General features: G+C 38.3%; 1 protein-coding gene across 1 annotated transcript in view; it reads right to left on the bottom strand.

Moving 5' to 3' along the window:
• The window catches only part of b3galt1b (UDP-Gal:betaGlcNAc beta 1,3-galactosyltransferase, polypeptide 1b), a 113992-nt gene extending 101131 nt beyond the window's left edge, over positions 1–12861 (bottom strand). The window contains exon 1 of the mRNA XM_036567504.1: positions 12790–12861. The gene's annotated coding sequence lies outside the window, so the exon portion shown is untranslated. The remainder of the gene's footprint in view (positions 1–12789) is intronic.
• Between the last annotated feature and the right edge of the window lie 6693 nt (positions 12862–19554).

The following is a 19554-nucleotide window of genomic DNA, read 5'->3' as shown; positions in this document are numbered from 1 at the left end:
CCATTGTAACCCATTCATTTTGGACTCGCTCTGCAGCGCCCTCTAGTGTCTGACAAACCCAGAAGGCATTATGAGTGGCGACTCTCCTCACTAGAAGTTCCCTGGAGAAACAGAGCACAGAGAGGAGCTCATTCATTAGTTTAACGTCTGCTGTCGTGCATGTGAATTGAGGGAGTATCTTTTCTTGTAACTGTAGTTAAGGCATATATACCCCTTTTTAGATGTGAACTTGAGCTTCAGTGTCAGATGTGGTTTCGTTTGCGGTTTTACTGAGTTAGTTTGTAGCTGTTGTGATCGGCGGTCAGCATTTTGGTTTCGTGTTTGCAGAGCTGTTTCGTGTTGTAGTGATATAAAATACTAAACAGATAATGTTATTGCGCTGTATGTGATCTGTAGCATGTGTTGGTGAACATTTTGCTGTTCACTGATAACTGTACAGCCGCAGACTCTCACACAAGCATGCAGGTGTAGAAAGTTCACTCCTCTGTGCTCTGACCAGCAGTCCAATGTGAATCACACCAATAACGTACTTCTTAAAAGCTCCCCAGGATTATTTTAATCACTATTCTTGTAATTTTCAAACTTGAAAAATAAATTGAAGGTAAACATGAACAAAAATGTAATTATCAGTCTCCCAACCTTATTTATTTATTTATTTATTTATTAAGTTTTAAAAATGCATTTTAAGGTCAACATTGACCAAAATCTCTGCTGAACATTTGGTGTGTTTCATCTTTGTTATCAAATCATATCGTGACAACATTCTTGTGATGTACTGTATACTGTATCATTAAGTTGCTTACAGTACTCAGCCCATAAAAAACTTCTAGAGGAGCAATTTAACTATAAATGCCTGTGGGGAAATCATGAAGTGCTGTGGTTTGATAATTTTGCAACTCATTAAAAAAATCAGGACAGTGAATCTGTATTGAAAATGCTGGGAATTTTCCTCAGACAATATGTCACACTCTGGGAAAGCAGCAGAGACAGTGGAAAGCTTAGTTCACCACTGCCCAAAGCCTTATAGCTGCCCTGTAATAATCCACTGTTTAAAACAATGAAAGTGAAGAAAGCATTACTTGTACGTATTACTTAATATTATTTAGCAAGCTGTTTAAGTTTAAATTAGTCCTCTCTAGTTATCTGCCAATTCTTTTTCCCTTTGCCCTATTACCATGCTTATTATCACTACATTAAATACAATAGGCAATCATTTTACTGCAGCAATCTTCAGCATACCAGCCGTTCTTCAGTGGGCTGTGCATGTTCTACTCATTCACATTCTATGTGAAGTGCATATGTACTGCATTAATTATACAGTACTTGAAATATTCACGCTCACTACCATAAATAAATATTCCTAAGGCCACTCTCTGAAAATTATCCACAAACAAACAACACTAAATGCAGACTTCCACAGCTCATTCCTCTAAACTGCTCCATCTCCTTGGACATGCCGACATTAGGGGGGTATCACAGGCTCCATCTTTACCACTAGAATCTAATCCCCTATTGAACAACAGTGCCAATATGGTGTGCTTCCCATCAGCTTATCAGCAAGCAGTGAGAAGAAAAAAACATGGGAGTATTCTCTACAATTATATTTAATTGCTAATTTCTGCCTTAGAAATCTAGTGTTAAATTAGTAGAGGAAAAGGAATAAGACCAACAACAAAATGAGGGTCAAAATAAAAAAAGAAAGAAGATGAATAAGGTAGGACGGAATGTTTTAAGTAAAATTCTAGAGCTGAGGAACATTTCCCGGGCCCGTTTCAGATATCTGTGAGTTATTGCCTTTATTCTAAGAGCACTCTGGCTCTCCCCACTAATAAATTGCAGTGCTCAATATCAGAGCAGGGAAGTGTCAGTTATGAAGACTGAACCTGGCACAGAATTTGTTTTCCATCTCTTAAACAGGCTGCCTCCTGCATCTCCAAGAACATTGATTGCGCCTTCCTCCTGTGATGAGATATTGGAGCACTGGAAACAACCAATAAGTGAATAAAATAAAAGCAGAGCTCTAGAGTCAGGCAACGTTCTGCATGGATCGCTTTTAGGGTCATTTCATTTGAATCTCTCCCGCTGGTGTGCATGCAGCACAGTGCTAGAATTCTATTCTGAGCAACCCTTAATCAATGACAATAAAATGTCTCTATTGTTTTACTGACTATATTTATAGTGACTGGCTAGGAGCAACCATAAAGCTGAATGTGGTTCATTGATTTGTTGACCACAGCATCAGAAGAAAACATATAAAGCCATCCTTTCAAATAATAAGGCAATAACAGGGCAGCTATAAGCCAATGGGCTATGGTAGACCAAGCTTTCCATATATAGTTCCTAATTGTGCCAACCATTGTGTGCAAAAGATGCATATGTCAGAGCTAACAATCTATTTAGCTTACACTGATAACATTAACAGAAATGAAGCTATAAATAATTGATTAACATGCATTTTTAAGTGCTCTAAAAACTATTAATGCATGCATTTATTTAACCATTACTGCTTTGCAAAACACAACATTTACTTTACTACCCACAAGACACCAGTCAAGGATCCCCCCTGAGGATACTACTCGGGTCTGTAACGAGCAATGTGAGAGGACTATGGAACTAGGGGGTTGTCAGGTACTTCAATAACCCCCCCTCAGGCAAATCAGCAACACGCTTTACAGCAAAGTGTTTTCTCAGCAAGGGTGATACAAGTATCTTTAGCATCCTGACTAAAACATCATGTCAGAAAGCAGCTCACCAAGCATATGATGTTAAAAGCATTTATATTCATTAAAGCACCCTACATGTTAATGTCATTCAAATCAACTCCAATTAATATGGAAACACAGCTTTTTGAAGGGACTCGAGAGGGAGCAGTTAAACGAATCATGAATTAAAAATGAATACTGTACTTTAAAACATCACAATCATTACAGAATCATTTAAGAGAAGAGCATGGCATGTTTGAATTTTTGTTGCAGCTGCTGCCATAGCAACTCTGCCTCTGACCCTCCTTCAGTTTCCATCTTTGATAAAATATATAACTATGCTTGATAAGTGTGATTTCTCTAACCCTCGGCTGCTCGTCCTTCAGTCTGAATTACTGCTAACTTCCTACTTCTTTTAGCAGGCGTCACTTTCATTTGACTCGAAAGCAATGCCAATAGCATCTAAGAACCACTTCCGAACGCATTCTACCAGAGCCACTTCCAAAATTCAGAAGTCACAAGGATGCTGTACAAGGAAATACATGTGTTGCAGTGTATAACAGAGAAATGAAACATATGGCACAAAAACAGTTATGAGTAGAATAGTTTAAACCCAAGCCCATATTTGACTTTAGGGATGCATCGATAAGAGAATTCCAAGCCATGCACATATCTCTAGGCACATATCTGTCAATGCTGATGGATAAACATTTTATAAAATGTAAAAACTGGAACGACATCCACCTGTTATTACACAGAAATAGAACTTTTTAGAGACGCACAATTGGAATCGGCAAAGATTAGAACTGGGAGAGAACTGCTCTAAACATGTGCTCAGCGTTCAGCCAATTTATTGTTTTTTTTATTTTTGCTATTTTATGACGTGATGGTAAGCGCATTTTCACTGTATCTGAATTATTGATGTCATAAATACTGTTATTAATGTTGCAACTCTGACTAAAAGAAAATACTGCAAACAAGCATGTGAGGTATTCAATCAATGCAGTTTGAGCTTTTGGTTAAGGCTAATAAAAATCAGCCATTGGGAAATTTTTCTGTAAAGAAATCAGAATAAAAAAAAACATTCATGATTGGTTCATCTTTACAACATTAATTTGTAGAGCATTACAAATGCAGTAAAATAAATAAAATGAATAAAATGCAGATATTTTAGTACAGCAACCTGGCACTGCCTAAACATTCGGCTCTTTCAGAGTACAATAAATACGTCATCAAACACTGCAGAATTCCCCACACAAGTACACTGACAGCCACCCAAGTATACTATTCCATTTTAACAATTTTCAAAATATTTTATATTGTTATAAATAAATAAGTCATTCATATCATCCGTGTAACATGACATACCAGCTGCTTGTGTTTCACTATTTCCAAATCTGAGTCTGGATATCCATGCTACCTCTCCAAGCCCCTGTCCCCCCACTGTCACTCCCAGCTTTATTTCAGATTTATTAGTTCAATATAAACATCTGTCTAATTCCAATAAATTTTGTCTGCCGATAGCGATATGATTCTAACATCATTAACCTTATACACTCTCTGAACATTTTACTCAAATTTCATAAGTGAAATTTCAAGACCAGTTCTATTGCTTATGTATTAGATTATGTCAACACCAGTTTCATTCAGCAAGTTTAAAAGTTCTCCATGTTGCAAATGAGAAAAGTAAATTATTTGCGAATGTGGCTTGTTTGAATAAAAATTTAACACAGTTTCTGCTTTCTGCACATTGTACAGTCAAACTCACAAACCTAAGCATGAGCCCAGCTAGAGTGAAATTGTTCACAGACATGGCAAATTTGCCTGGACTGACTTTCACCCATGTTCATTTTTCAGGTATTTACCCATGAAATTGAAGTAGCTAATGGAAGTGAAATGATGGAAAGATGCTTATATTACAATAACCTACAGAAGCCTATAAGCACTTCATCCATCTTTATACAATAAATTCAAACAGTGGATTTCTGAATGCATTCTTACTCACACTGTATTTACACAACCACACACACACACAGAAACTATTAAACACCTAACAGAATCACCCCGTCACAGAGAAACACATGAGAAAATAGGCTTAGATAGCCATCATATGAAAAGGGATTTACCAATTCGATCAAATCAGATTGAAGACCCCAGGAGCCTTGTACCACTGCAAGAGCAAGGATAATACAATTTGATCATTTGATCTACTTTCTGTGATTACAAAACAATAACTACAAACAATGCTGTTATGATGGGATTAGGAAATCGACGATTCAACATCATTTAACTCATATTTGTTTTGAACACAATTTCATCTTGGAAGTATAGATGATATTTCAAAGGCAACACGCCGGAATATTTTTCAACCGTTCACGTCAGTTAAAGAACAAATAAGTCACTTGTCACACTCAGTGTGTTCAGTCACTAAATCACTGACAGCAGAAAGCATTTTGTGTGCTGGGCTGCTTCCACCTGCAGCAATACTGAGCTGGAATATCACTTTTGATTTCAGGCAAAATTACTCCCCTATTGCCACACCACACTACGGTGACACAATGCGCTGTCTGGGAGCGCCGCAGTGGCCTGCTCTTTGTTCTAGCCCCTCTAAGGAACGTTTTTTAAATAAACTTCCTCCTCTCTCCTTACCAGAGGGAGAAAAGCTCTATGGAGTAGATGCCTCACAGTTATGATATTTAACAGCACACCCACACAGACATGCAGGATGCACGTCTCAGCTCGACACTGTTAAAACTGCAGCTCTGCAGGCCTCTTCTCTGTGGATTCGTCTCACTGGCTAGAACGCAGGGGTATTCGCTGTATGGTCTGCACTAGTCTGACATGGTCGGTTGCGTTTGGGTGCTTTCAAGACACATGCATGCAGCTCTAGCAGCAGGTAATATGACAGGCAGATAGAAGGCAAGCTCTGACTGAACTGATGGCTGCAACAAGACAGTGGGGAGGAAAGCAGCAGCCAAGTACATGAAAGGCTTCTGTATAAGAATTTGAGCTATGGTACATTAGATTAGGTAAATAATAAAATAAGATTTTATTGTTATCATGATAAAGTGCATTACAATAGAGTTGGGCACCATGGCAAAAACACAGCATCATGATTGAGACAGTTTCACAACACATGAATAGTATTAATACTGTTTGATAAGTTGAACAGCCGATAAACCAGCCATGCCACGTTCAGAAAATAATGTAAAACTATGAATATAATGATTTTTATTCAACATTTTACATACTGTGCTGCTCTAAAGCCATTTAAACAGGCTCAATTATGCTCTCTTTGTAAAGAAACATGCAGCTGGTCAGTGTTTAAGAACTGATGATGTCCACAATATGCTCAGAGAAGCATGCTGTGTGTAACATAATGTGACAAGTTATCACAATGGTAAGTATCCTTACATTACAATACACATTTCTGAGCATATCACAGATATTGTCAGTGTTGTCGTTAAAGAGCACAACTGCTTGTTTCATTACAAAGAGCATAATTAGTAATGATGATACCAGAATCATTTCCATGTTGGCAGATTTTTCCTTAAAAATAAAATATCAGCACTGGACAGATGTTCAAATTTGACCTATATTTGAAACTGATGTTTAGTTATATTTATTGCATTTTATTCATTGCCCTGCATTTGAAACTCTCTACAAACAAATGTTATTTCTCTCCAATGCTAATCGAGGCAGATTTAGTTCCAACTTCCACATTTTATAAATGTGTATGTATCAGTACCAGTAAATATAGAAATATTGCATATCAATGTCGGTCCATTTTCCCAATTGGTGCCTCTCTATATATTAATCCTGTTTAACTCGATTTTTTAATATAGCACTACTAGTACATGAAAGGGCCTGTTCAAACTTTGCAATAACATGCATTTTGCTGGCTGCCTCTTGTTCAGATTTCACCTGACTGCATGAAAAACCAAGTGTAAACACACTCAGGACACATTGTGAGCAGATTACAATCAGATCACTCAAACCACATTCAGAGGTAGTCAGAGACGGATCTTGACCACATTTAACACAAGTGTAAACGGAATGTTTTTTCGTTATCTGTATACAGCTCCGTGAGCAAAAACATGTCTGATGTGCGCTGATAAGATTACAAACAAGGAAATGAAAGATGGAGGATATATGAGGTTGGAGTTAGCCCCAATCTGAGAGCCTTCTTACACTCTGGACCGATGAAAGCATCCAAGTCAAGCCTGTCCACTCATATTGTAATGGAGAAGAAAGTAAACAAAAGTAAAACAGAAACAGTGTGCTGACATGCTTTTTACACAGGAAAAGTACAATCAGATCTGTCATACATTTTAGTGAAAAGTGTAAATGTAATCTAGCCACAGTATATGTCTTCAAATTGAGACTCTATTACAGAGGGACAATTTCAACTAGGGCTGTACAATAAATTGTACTTTTATTATTATCGTGATAAACACATTGTTAAGAGCAGCAATGACAGAACTGATCAAATTACCTCATACAAGCAACACCAGCAAAGCATCATTATGTTGCAGTACACACTTTTAGAAGCCTAATGAGTGCTTCTCTGAGCTTGGATTGAACACTGCTTTCCCACATGGAGTACGAGTAACTTAACCATTAGGCTAAACAGCCAATCGCAAAACGCACATGTATACAGCTCAAATACTACTCCATCCACTGAACTACAAGCCTGTAAAAACACATCAAACGTTACACTCAGTATTGTGTTTTAAGTGTGCGAGGCAGTAATGGCTACTGTCACATCAAACATATTTAATAACTAAACAAAAATAAATAAATAACCAATTTATTCGCTCTTGTGCAACTATGTAAAAAATTATATATATTTGTTTTTTTGTAGCCTTTATAGAAAAAGCTGTTGCGGTAATGCTGACTGTTTCTCAGCCTTTTAGTGCACAGAAAATGTGCTTGCAGTTCTAATGTAAGTAGCTGTTTGTATTTCAAGTCTGTACTTGCATCACATCCAGTCAGAGGCACATTATTTTGAAAAATAATTTATTGTTTCTCATATCATCATAGTGATATCAGAGAGCTTTTTGAACATTGCATTTTATATCAATATCATACAGCCTTAGTTTAAACTTGTCACTGCAGATTTTATCGCCAGAAAAGAAAGTACAGTTCAACTGCATATTGTGCTAATGTGCACTAATGAAAGGGGGACTAAATATAGGATAAACTAATTTGAATCACATTAAATTTCATTTACAGAAATTCAAACCTTCCATTCAATAGCCTGTCCACAATCAACTTCAGTTCTGATTGTTCTTAGCTGATTATTTTCCATGTTCCAGTTTAGAGGAACCGCTGTTGAGCCACTCTTCAACAAATTTATCCCAAGTTGCTGCAATATTACTCGGACCACCTGATGGTGCATCCAATGGTGCCCAGCAGTCTTGTTAAGGTGGTGTTCAGCAAGGCACGAGTGCAGGGGGTTACCAGTTCAAATCCCAGCTGTGAAATTTTATTGATGTGCCCTTCAGCGAGCCAGGCACTTAATCTGAATTGCTCCACTGAATATCCATTTACATAAATGGGCAAAAATGTAATCCTTTGCCTTGGATAAGAGCTTTACTTAGTGAAAGCAGCAAGAGAAAAGAAAAAAAATAACACACACACACAAAACACTATGGTTTGAGTGTGGTCCTTGTATAGTAACAAGGCTTTCTCACATTCAGGCGTACGGTACAGTTCTGTGCAGTCAGGTTAGCGAGAGATGGAGTAGCTTAGGCCAGTTGAATTGGCAAGATGCAATTACACCAGCTACCATTCTCTGATTCACTTGACCAGGAACCACACAACACTAAATTCCACAATGGCCATACCACTGGGCTCAGACAACCAGCAAAGCCTTTCAATAAAACCCAATTATAAGCCTTCCTCCAGAAATGCACTTTAAATACACCTCTCCACCCAGAGGGGAGCACAGAAAAGAGTGCTCTGAGGCTTAATGGAACTTACCAGAGCCTTCGGAAGACTCTCGCTTCATGTTATAAAATAAATAAACAACAATATTGTCTTCGAATCCAAACTTATTACTTGTCCTTTTCCGGGAAATGAAGTTCAATATCCCAAAACCTCCTTGAATGACAGCAATATCCAGTCAATGTGGAGTTACTAGGGCGGCCCCGCCCCCCGCCACAGGCAAGAGTTGAGGTATGGAGCTGGAGCAGTGGCAGCCAAGGAGCCTTCTGTTCTATTTGCACATCATTAGGGCCAAGTTTTAGAAGTCAGAAAGATGATCATTATCTCCCGCCCTTTGTTTAACACCCTCTCTTACTGCTGCACAAGTTCCCCCATGAGAATACCTTTTAGAAAAAGAGACAGTAATATCCTCCAGGACTGCCTAACACTGCACAAATTAAGGACGGCTGGAAATCTAACAGTAATGAGCAGATTTACCCCACTGAAGAAAGAGTTTAAAACACAAGAGCCCATAACAAGGACAAAGTGGCCGGAGTGTTTGACTGTTAAGTATAATATCCTGAAAGTAGCCACATCGATTCTCTCCTGCTCCGACACCTACAGATTTGAAATGTCAGGATGGGAGTGTGACTGCTCAAACGATCTTGCTCCTAGAGAACTGGAGAACAGCAGAAGCAGCTTCACTTGCCAGCATGGCAAGATCAAATACTGAAAACCATTCCTTGCTCGTGCTTGGAATTAATTTCACACGTCAATATTGCCAGCATGCTCTTATTGGCCTCATGGTGTGGCGTAATGTCGCTGCATGTCAATGCAGAAGAATCAATTAGCCCTGGCTTTTATTGAAGCTTTTCCAAGATTCAATCAATACGTCAATGTCAAGAAGCCGGGCTCAGAACAGTAATTAAAAAGTGAGGGCCATCCCCTCCCACCTGTAAGTGTATGCATGTGTGTGAGTTAGTGCACGTCTCTGCGTATCTAGTATGAACAGACAGATCACACCATGGCTAAAAGGATTACATTATCATACAGACCTCAAGTGACAATGATGGAAATTAGCCATAGAATGTGTAGAATTGCATGTTATCTTTAAAAGCGACTATATTTTACATTACATCTAGTATTTAATTTTTTTTCCTGGGATCCATTTTTAATGAATGTATGGTCTGCATCAAAAACAGTCATAAATCATTTTTACATTACCAATCACCCTCTCTGGTGTCTCAAACAACTCAAATTAGTTGGGGGCCACAAGCCAGGTGTCTAGAAATACATAGTTTAATAGATATTTCAGTGTTCAATTAAATCAAATAAACTTACATTTAACAGCAGAATTATAGAAGGCTTTTAATGTGACGGCATCAGTGTTCCTGTTGAACGCAAATGAAGTTATTGTGAGTGACGTGCAGGCAAAGGAGGGCAGTTAATATGCGTTCTTGGTGTAGTTTGATAATTTCATTAATTTCTTAATTCTGACATGCTGTATCTGCTGCTATGTCATGAATGAATCCACAAAGGCAGATTTAACTATTGGTCTAAATTAGAATAATAGCTAATATAATTATAGCTAAATTGCAACTATGCTCGCTTAGTGTGCAGCGCTCATGCTGTATCAGGTTTTCGTTTGAATTGTTTCCCTTGCATTCAGTGCTCTTTTTCTTTTAACATTGTGGCATCAGCCCATGATGATTTAATATGGCTTATGTTGGGTAACCAGTCATAGGGTCTGGTGGGTGATGCAAAGCTATGCATCATATGTAAAAATAAATAAATAATTATTTGCTAGCGAGATTTAAATGATAATCGTAATTCCGTAACAGGCCCTATGAAGCTATCTTGCAGGCTAGCTGTGGCCCGCAAGCCGGTAGTTTGAGAACCCTGCCTCAGAATTTAAAAGGCTGTTTTTGTTACTGTGCATTTAAGACTGATATATATATAGGCAAATAACCTCTTTTTGACTGGCTACCCTGTATTGTGCCATATAACTTGTGAATGGGTGGGGTTCGCCTGTTTTAGGGCAGTAGGGCAGATATATGTATTGGTTTTTGTGACAATTCTCAATGGGCTGTTTTTGCACCATATCAGGCCTGTATATACTGGGGAGTGAATGGTACATTTTGAAACTTTAACGAAGCTTACACACAGCATCAAACTTATTTCAAAAAAGTGAGGACAATTTTTCCATGATGGACGCTTTAAAACAAAGCAGTCCCTGGAGGACAACAATATGCTAAATATCAAGGATACAGCACTGCTATGCAGGACAGACAAGTACCGCAGAACACTTGGGACCTTGTAAACTAAAAAAAAATCCCCCTGTGGGAGCAGGCTTACAAAAAGCCATTGAAAATGCAAGTCTGTCCTCACCACAAAAATGCATTTCAAATGCCTAGGTCACAAAAGCAGATTTCAGTGCATCAGCACAATTTGTAATGGATTTCAAATAAGCCCTTGCAAAAAGCAAGAGCAAGAGCCTGGTCCTCACGACGACAAGAAAGACTTACAGCTTTGTGAATTGCCTGGGAAGAGAGAAAAAACAACTTGAAAGCTTTCTGTCTCAACCATTTATTACACTTTTCTTTGACACCAGCACAAAGAGACCTTTAGGGTAACTCGGGAGAGGGGACGAGAGGAGACATGCTGTCTTGCCGTGCTCTGTCCTCACTGTCCCTCCACGACCAGAGCTCAGATATGTGATGCTGTGAAAAAAGCTGGGGGTTGAGCGACAGCAGCTGCTGCCCAGCTGAAAGTGTAATTGAAACCAACATGTGGCAGGATGAGAGAGGGATGGATTAGCATTTTTTTTTTCTTGCCAGATGACAAGCTACAATGTTTGTGAAGAGTCAGAGAAAGAGAGAGAAAACTAAAAATTTAGAGACAGCATTAAATGACTATGAATGCATCATTTACAACATAAGATTATGCTCATTGTTCTAAATAAGGTCAAATGCACTGGTCACTGACCTGATTCAGTTATGCATGTCTGTCCGGCAGCCTTTCTTATTGGCAAACTGAATTTGACAGATCAATAGGGCTAAATGTTGGATCAACCATCATACACAACAACACACATTCACGTTTGGGAAAATCAATATCATCGATTTCCCAAAGCATTCTTAAAACAAATTAACAGGTATTTAAAGGGATTTTTGCAGCACGGAGACTAAAATGACAAATGCTCTGCGGGCGCACTCAGGCTAACTAATCGAGAGAGAAAGCGTTTATATGACTTTTGAAGAGAACGGCTAAACAAAGCCCGTCTAACGGTATATGACCACGCTATTGTGAAGAGGGAATACAGAAATGAACTTGAGCCACTTCTAGTTATGCGATCAGCTCAGCGCTATCCAGGTGAAAGTGGGTGTCCGTGTCGTGGTGAAAAAGAGCTAACAGTGTGAAATGAGCTGCAGCTGTGTCTCGGGCTGATGGAGTGTTAGTGGAGGGCGAGAGAGAAGCGAACATCTTCAAAGTCTCATTCTCGGCGCTCCAGTACAATATCATGCATGAGTGCGCGCCTCGGCTGCGGTTTATGCCCCTCTATTCGGTCAGAAAATAGCTGAGCTTACCTTGGGTCGCAGCAAACAAACAGATGCAGGAGGAGGCTGGAGAAGAACGATGCGAGGCTTGGACACGAGGACATGAGCGCGCGGGCGGGAGTTTGATTAAAGCTCGCTCACTGATACAAGTAATGAACGCGCGTTTAACGGCTCTCAACGACTCGGACGCGAGCGTGAGCGCACGTGGACAAAAGACGATGTGAATGAATGAACAGAAGGTGACAGTCAGAGACGTGCAGTCCGAGGTCCAGCGCGCGCAGGTCCGCGGTACTGTAAACTGGGTAAAGTCCTGAAAGCATGAGAGGGACGCTTTCAATTTCAACACAGCCGAGTTTCATCGCCAATAAAAAAGAGAGGCCGAGGCAGAGAAAGAGAGAGAGAGAGAGAGAGAGAGAGAGAGAGAGAGAGAGATTGCCTCTCAGAGCTCACAGGTCCAAGCTTATCCTATACAGGCGGGCTGTGTAAATACTCACAGGCGCTTAAGTACACCGCAGCGAGTCGGCCACCAGAAACACAGAAATGTAGTTTTAGTCACCAAAGCCGCACAAAAGAGGGAGAAAAAAGAGAAATAATTCGCTCACCAGACTGCCCAGCAGCATCACCACATCCCGCCGGCTGCTCTGCTGCTGCTCTGGTGTGTGTGTAGATTCAAGTCTCAGAGCGTGTGTATGTGTGTGTTGGCGTTCAGCGTGTCGGCTCGGAGCACAGCAGTCCGCTCGAGGAATCATGATGGCACGGGCTAAGCCAATCCGAGCTCTCCTTAACCTTATTACAGCCAATCCGGTGCTGCGGAACATGGCTACTTTGCATAGCAAGGTAGATTGACGTTGTGAAGTAATTCGTAGAAACTTATAGGAGCCGATTCCTGTCAGAAGTGTGAGATAGTCACCATGAAACGTTAGAAGTTGGAAATAGTAGTGTAAGATGGACGTACGAACAAAAGAAAGAAACCCACTACCGCTGAAGAACGAAGGAACGAGTCACGCTATTAAATCACGGCTAGGCGAACCTGTAGCTGCGCTAATTGCTGTGCCATTCAGAAGCTGCGAAAACTCACATTCATTCACTCACTGCCTCACTGTGCCTGCAGGTGTGCACTCGATACTCAGGCCGAGCGGAGAGTGCTCCAGAGGTCTGCAGGGTTAACGCCAGACTAATCTAATTAGGAAAGATGGACTAATCTATAACAGTGTGCAGTCTAATGCTAGCAAGGTTGCTCCCTTCATTCAGCTAACGGCTACCTAAAAGGAGGGAAGGAAGACAGGCTAGCTGTGGTCATGTATTCACAGACAGGCTTAATATAAAATGGTACAGAGGACGTTTCAAGAATAAGCTGCCTGATTGTGCTTAGGTAGTTGGAGCTCATCCACCAGCGAGTGGAATTAATGCTCTTAGTCACCTTCTTTATTCATCCGAAGTAGATGGGACAAGTGGATTATAAGTGTGGTGCCTTAAAGGAACATGCTTAAGTATATTCTTTGAGAATTCTGCACAGCTATTGAAACCCTACAGGTGAAACTGTATTTTTTTAAACTACTTTTATGAATCTATAAGCTGATTCTCTTCTCTTTCCTTACTATCCATTGTTGGACTAATGAAACCACATTAGAATCCCTTTCGCCTGAAGGACTTGGCCACAACTGCCATTGGCACAAAGTAATCTGACAAAAGCGTGTTTTCATAAGTTCCCTATCCGCCTTGTCTCAGGGCTACAAACAGCAAACCACCTTCATCAAGCATGCCAGCCAAGTGGGGACCATCTCTCTATTTGACAGCCTCTTTGTGGAAGATGGGTTTTGGCTCAAAGATTGCGCTCTTGGAGAGCATATGAAAGAATAAAGACACTTCATATTTTCCTGAGATGGAAGATTATCGAACATGCACTGCATTCAGAGAGAAACCAATGAATTGTAATGGAGAAGGCAGTATTGGTACGTCTGAAACAGAAATAGGTTGGCTTCCCTCACACCTGCCCTTTTTCTCCTGAATCTGGACAAGTAAGCCAGCCCCTGTAGAGGCACACACCCAGAGGATTGTAGAAGCAGGAGCTAATGAAAGAGTGATTAAGGTAGGCTTGAGAACAAAAACACATTTAATTGAGATAAATGATGCAGAGGTCAAACTTGGCATGCGGCTGACTTTAATAGTACATGAAAATGCCAGCATTGGAAATCTAGTGGACCACCTGCAGAGAAATGTGCATCTTGTGCATGTGCATCTAGCAGCAAGAAAGTTATTTTTGGTTGATGCTAATATCTGTAAATCTATGATAATGTGTTATATGGATTAAATATAGATTGTTTTTATTCGCCTTTAGGTCCTGCTGGGTTGTTAAATGTTTTTTTAATTATCTTTGAAACGGGCTGTTACAGTGTTACTGTGCCCATTTTGTGAAATACTACATAAAGTATTTAACGGCTATTTTTCCAATTAAAAATGAAGCCGCAAACAAGGACTTGTAAAGTAGATTGTCACTGTTTCCTTTTTAGACAAAGCAGAGGTCATTATTTACACTGGCTTCCCTGTTAAATTACACCTTGTCTACAAGTCTTTTAATATGCATATCTTGCTGATAAATTGAAGCATTATAGCCTATCCAGTAGTGCTGTACGTTATTGAAATAAAATGTGATGTGCATCAAAGCTGTTGGATATCACGATGATGATATGAGAATGGATAAATTATTTTGAAAATAGTCTGCCTATGAATAGTTGTGGCATAAGGACAGGCCTTTTTTCAGCTGTGAAAACAGAAATCTAACTAACCCTCTCCTTTAAGCAAATAGAAAAATACAAAATTACAAAGCACCATCACTGTTGTGCAAAATAAAAACAAATGTAATACTTATATCAAAACTGCAAGCACTTTTTTGTGCAATGAAAGACTAAGAAAGGTTTTGTTCTATAAATGCTACAAAAACAAACATATTATTTTATATTTTTATAATTATTTTTATTTATTCATTTATTTATTAATTTATTATTATTTAGTTATTAAATACATCTGTTGTTACAGTAACTGCTGAGATAGGATCCAGCACCCCCCCGCAACCCAGAAGTATAAGTGGTTTGGAAAATGTGTGTGTGTTGGTACAGTAGCCACTACTGCCTCGCACACTTAAAACACAATACTGAGTGTGAGAACAATCCAAATGTTTGATGTGTATTTATAGGCTTGTAGCTCAGGATGGAGTAGTATTTGAGCCATGTACATGCATGTTTTGTAGTTGGCTGTGTAGCCGAATGGTTAAGTTACTTATCTCCCACATGGGAGAGCAGGGTTCAGTTTCAGTGTAGAGAAGCACTAGGCATTAGGCTTCCAAAGGTTTGTGCCTAAAATGTAATGATGTCTCTGTGGTGCTGGTGTATGAAGTAATTTGATCTGTCATCATTGCTGTAATGATATGTTTATCGCAATAATGATAAAATTATGTTTTATTGTGCAGCCGTACTATCCAGATCCCTTTGCCCAGCTTAGGCTGGATCACAGCTCAGTTGGTGGAAGATTAGTTTCTTATATAGCTTCTAAACTCTACAGTACCATTCCAGAGAATATTAGAAATGCAAACTCTAAAGTGTTTTTAAATCCACAAATAAATCAAAATAAAAACATATTTCTTTAGACTAGTATATGTCTAGAAGTAATGAGGCTCATTTTCTACTATTTGTAATTGTGCTGTTATTTTCATTCATTTTTATCTTTCCTATGTTTTACTTACTGTCAGGCACCCAAAAGAAACATGTACCTCCAAAATGATAAATTTACAGAAGATGCGGTTGTATTTGGAATGCTAATAAAAACAGAAGATAGTGATTAGTAAATTGCTTGACCTGTATTAAATTGACAACAGTACAAAACAGGATATTTGATGTTTTACCTTACGGACACTCAGTCTAACACCCGCACTCTCTGATACACTGCTATGCTATACTAAAACATACAGAATGTGGCTTTTTTGTGTTGTCATGTTGAATTAAGCATGTGTCCCTTAAAAAAAACATGGTGTCTAAAAGTGAGCATATGTTACTTCAAATTGTGTTCAGGGTTAATGGTGCCTCAGAGAACATGATGTCAAATTACCAGCCTTGACCCATCCTCACTCATAAATGCCTTTTCTGGATGCTCCTTTTATATCCAAGGATAACTGCATCACCTGTTTAAGATGTTTTTTTTTTTTAACATTTTACAGTGTTTCTAGTCTTAAATTGCCCTTGTTCCAACTTTCTCGAAACTTGTTGCAGGCATCAAATATTTCAGAATGACCACATATTTACAAAAAACACTTTACTGTAGGGTGCTGTTCATAGGGCTACAAGACATAACACCTACATAAGCTTACAGTGACAACTGACATAACCCTACATAAATGTTTGTAAATGCTTGTTACAATAGGCATCATCTGCCATAAAGGCTACTTTAGCTAACTCTGATCAAAATTGGTAAATTTACCATTTATAGTGAATGACACCTATCGAAATAAGCATTAAACATTTATGCAGGGTTTCGTCAGTTGTAATGACAACCGTATGTAGGTGTTATGTAGCCTTTTGAATGGTACCCTACAATGAAGTTGATATGGTAAAACAGTAATTATCTTGTCTTTGTATTGTTTTTGTTCAAATATAGGTCAAAGTTGATTTTTAAGTCACTGCTTTCTGTCCCAACATTTTGGAATTCTGTTTATACATTTTGGTTTATACAGTTATATTGTTTTGTAAACCACTTAGAGATTACATAACTGAAATAAAAAGCATTCTATAACTAAAGATTATGTATTATTATTATTAGTAGTAGTAGTAGTAGTAGTAGTATTTGTTGTTGTTGTTTTTTGTGCCCAATAATATAACTCACTTACATATTACTTATTACATATTACCTATTACTGTCACTTTATGAAAATTTTTTACATGTACCACTTCATGGACAGTTTTTCTTCTTCGTTTGGTGTTTTATGGTTGCCATAGATACACTGCTATAGATACACTGTCAGTGCACATGTGCATACTTATTTAAGCATATTTATTTATAACTCTATAATTAGTACAACACTGCTATTTTTTTGTAGTCCTTTCTCCTTCCATTACTTTCAGTATTAATGTTAACTCCAGTCCTATACATTTGTCCTTGCACACATGCACATTTATTCATATTGCATTATATTAATACTGAAATTGCATATATTCTTATTTAACCTGATGATTAGTACTTTTAAGTAGATTTCTGTATGTATAGACATCTCTATACTGTCCTCTTCCCTGTGTATATTTTGTGTTGTGCAGCTATAGAGAGAAATTACCTGGCCTTACAAACATTTCAATGTATGTACAATATGCCAGTATGTCCTTGGCATATTGAACCTAGAATAAATAAAACTTTGACTTGACCTGAATAGTACAAAGCTTTGTACGTGTCAAGAAAATCTTTCATGTAGTTAACATTTATGCCATTTGACCCCCGCTGAATCCTCATATATAATCTGTAGAAGACCTAAACTGCCCTCATGAGGCTTGAAGTATCTGCCACAGCACTGATGTTCACTCAGGTGATTTGTGAATAGGTTGCTGGAGGGATTCATTCACAGTTTCAAAAGGAATTCTGGAATTCAATACTTCATGCCCTGTCCACCAACACACTGGTTCCCCAAGGCCAGTCTGTAGAAAGAGGTATTGATTTAAACCAATGTTAGCTGCTTACTTAAAGCACTTCAAGTTGAAATTCTCTATGTGTAACACTGAATGAGTTCAACCAAACATCTAAAATGCAAAAAAAGTGAAGTTGCAAATGCAAAGACACTGGAGCTAATATCCCCTGTTTAACTATTACATCTATCACCACTGCTTCATGTACTGTATCATTAATGAGCACTGAATGGGTTTATGCAACTAGATATCAAAATGCATAGATGATGACACTGAATATGGTAATGATTACATGGAGTTGTGTTATTTGCATAAAGTAAATGAACAATGATTTGAAATATGAGCAGCTTTGTATACATATTTGACTCGGGATCTTTAGAGTAATACTTTGGTTTGTCTTAAACAAGAGTGAGACAATCAAAGTATAATGTTCCTGTTATGATCTGTTAAGATCTGTGTAACTTAGTTACAAAACTAAGTTATTATTATTGATTATTGAGTATTATTGATATTGAATGCTTGTTACTTGTACTCTTACCTTTGATAACTACCCATGCTTTCACATTAGCACAGCTTCTCTGTACTTTTTCCACTCCTGAGATAAACTTGTTTCGACATCAGCATTTCTGAACAATTTACTGACTGACTGGGGACGTAATGCATCTTCACAAACCTCATATAAAAAACTGAAGCAATTAATACAGCATAGACACTGAATGTAAGAGTGTTTATTTGTCAACCAATAAATTAGCAAGACATAACTGAACCAGCCTGACCTGAATAAAGGATCAGGAACTCTATTGTACAAATCTTAGAAGACTACTCTAAAAACATTATGTCCATTGCACAATATTTTCTGTTTAGATCAGGACACAAATGCCCAAAACAATGTTAATACCAATTAGAAATGAACTATACATATGATCAGTTTAATCCTTCTCTAGACTGCACTCCAGGTGCTTGCAAAGGCAAAGGTAAAAATGATAGGCAGAAAGATCCAGGATAAAATATCAAATAAAGAATACAAAAATACATGAAGACAAATCTGAAATGTTTTCCTAAACTGGTGTTTCTGTTGTGCTCTCTCTATGAACACTGTGAAATGTAAAAAATTGTTACAGAAAATCAATTTTTACCAAGAAATAACAGTGAACCGTTAAGATTAATTCTCATATTGGACTGAAGTATGTACTTTAGCTCTCTGAATGAAAATGAAATAGCCTAAACAAGCCCTTGGATAGACCTTTAAATATGGCATCTTGTTATCAAATGTAATTTTCCACTAACCCTTCACCTGATCAAGCAAGTCATTTTAATTTTCCTCAGATTGCTTGCAAGTTGAATCTAATAGTTTGCATTCTAGATTAAGATATTATCACTTGCTTGTTGTCTCCATCCTACATGGTCTTTCACATTATCTCACATCTTGCTACATTCTGTTTCCTTTGCAGTACAATCACTTAGCACACAAACCCCCAGCACCTGCTTTGCCATCTGTCTTTTTCCATAATCCTCATCCATAGTTTCCTTCCATGTCCGTATCCGTTGTCTTTCACTTATTACTTATCAGAATCTCCAAAGAGAAGATTATCGCTTTGCTGCACTATTCATCATCATAATCTGTTTCCCTTTAGTATTTTCAAGTACTTTACAGTTCCTCAAGTCATCTTGACATCCACTGCAGATGTTCACATACACTGCATGTCC

This window comes from Colossoma macropomum, unplaced genomic scaffold (assembly GCF_904425465.1).
Source record: "Colossoma macropomum unplaced genomic scaffold, Colossoma_macropomum, whole genome shotgun sequence".
Taxonomy (NCBI): domain Eukaryota; kingdom Metazoa; phylum Chordata; class Actinopteri; order Characiformes; family Serrasalmidae; genus Colossoma; species Colossoma macropomum.
The sequence above is the reverse complement of the archived record's forward strand: the minus strand, read 5'-3'. Positions and strand labels throughout refer to the sequence as shown.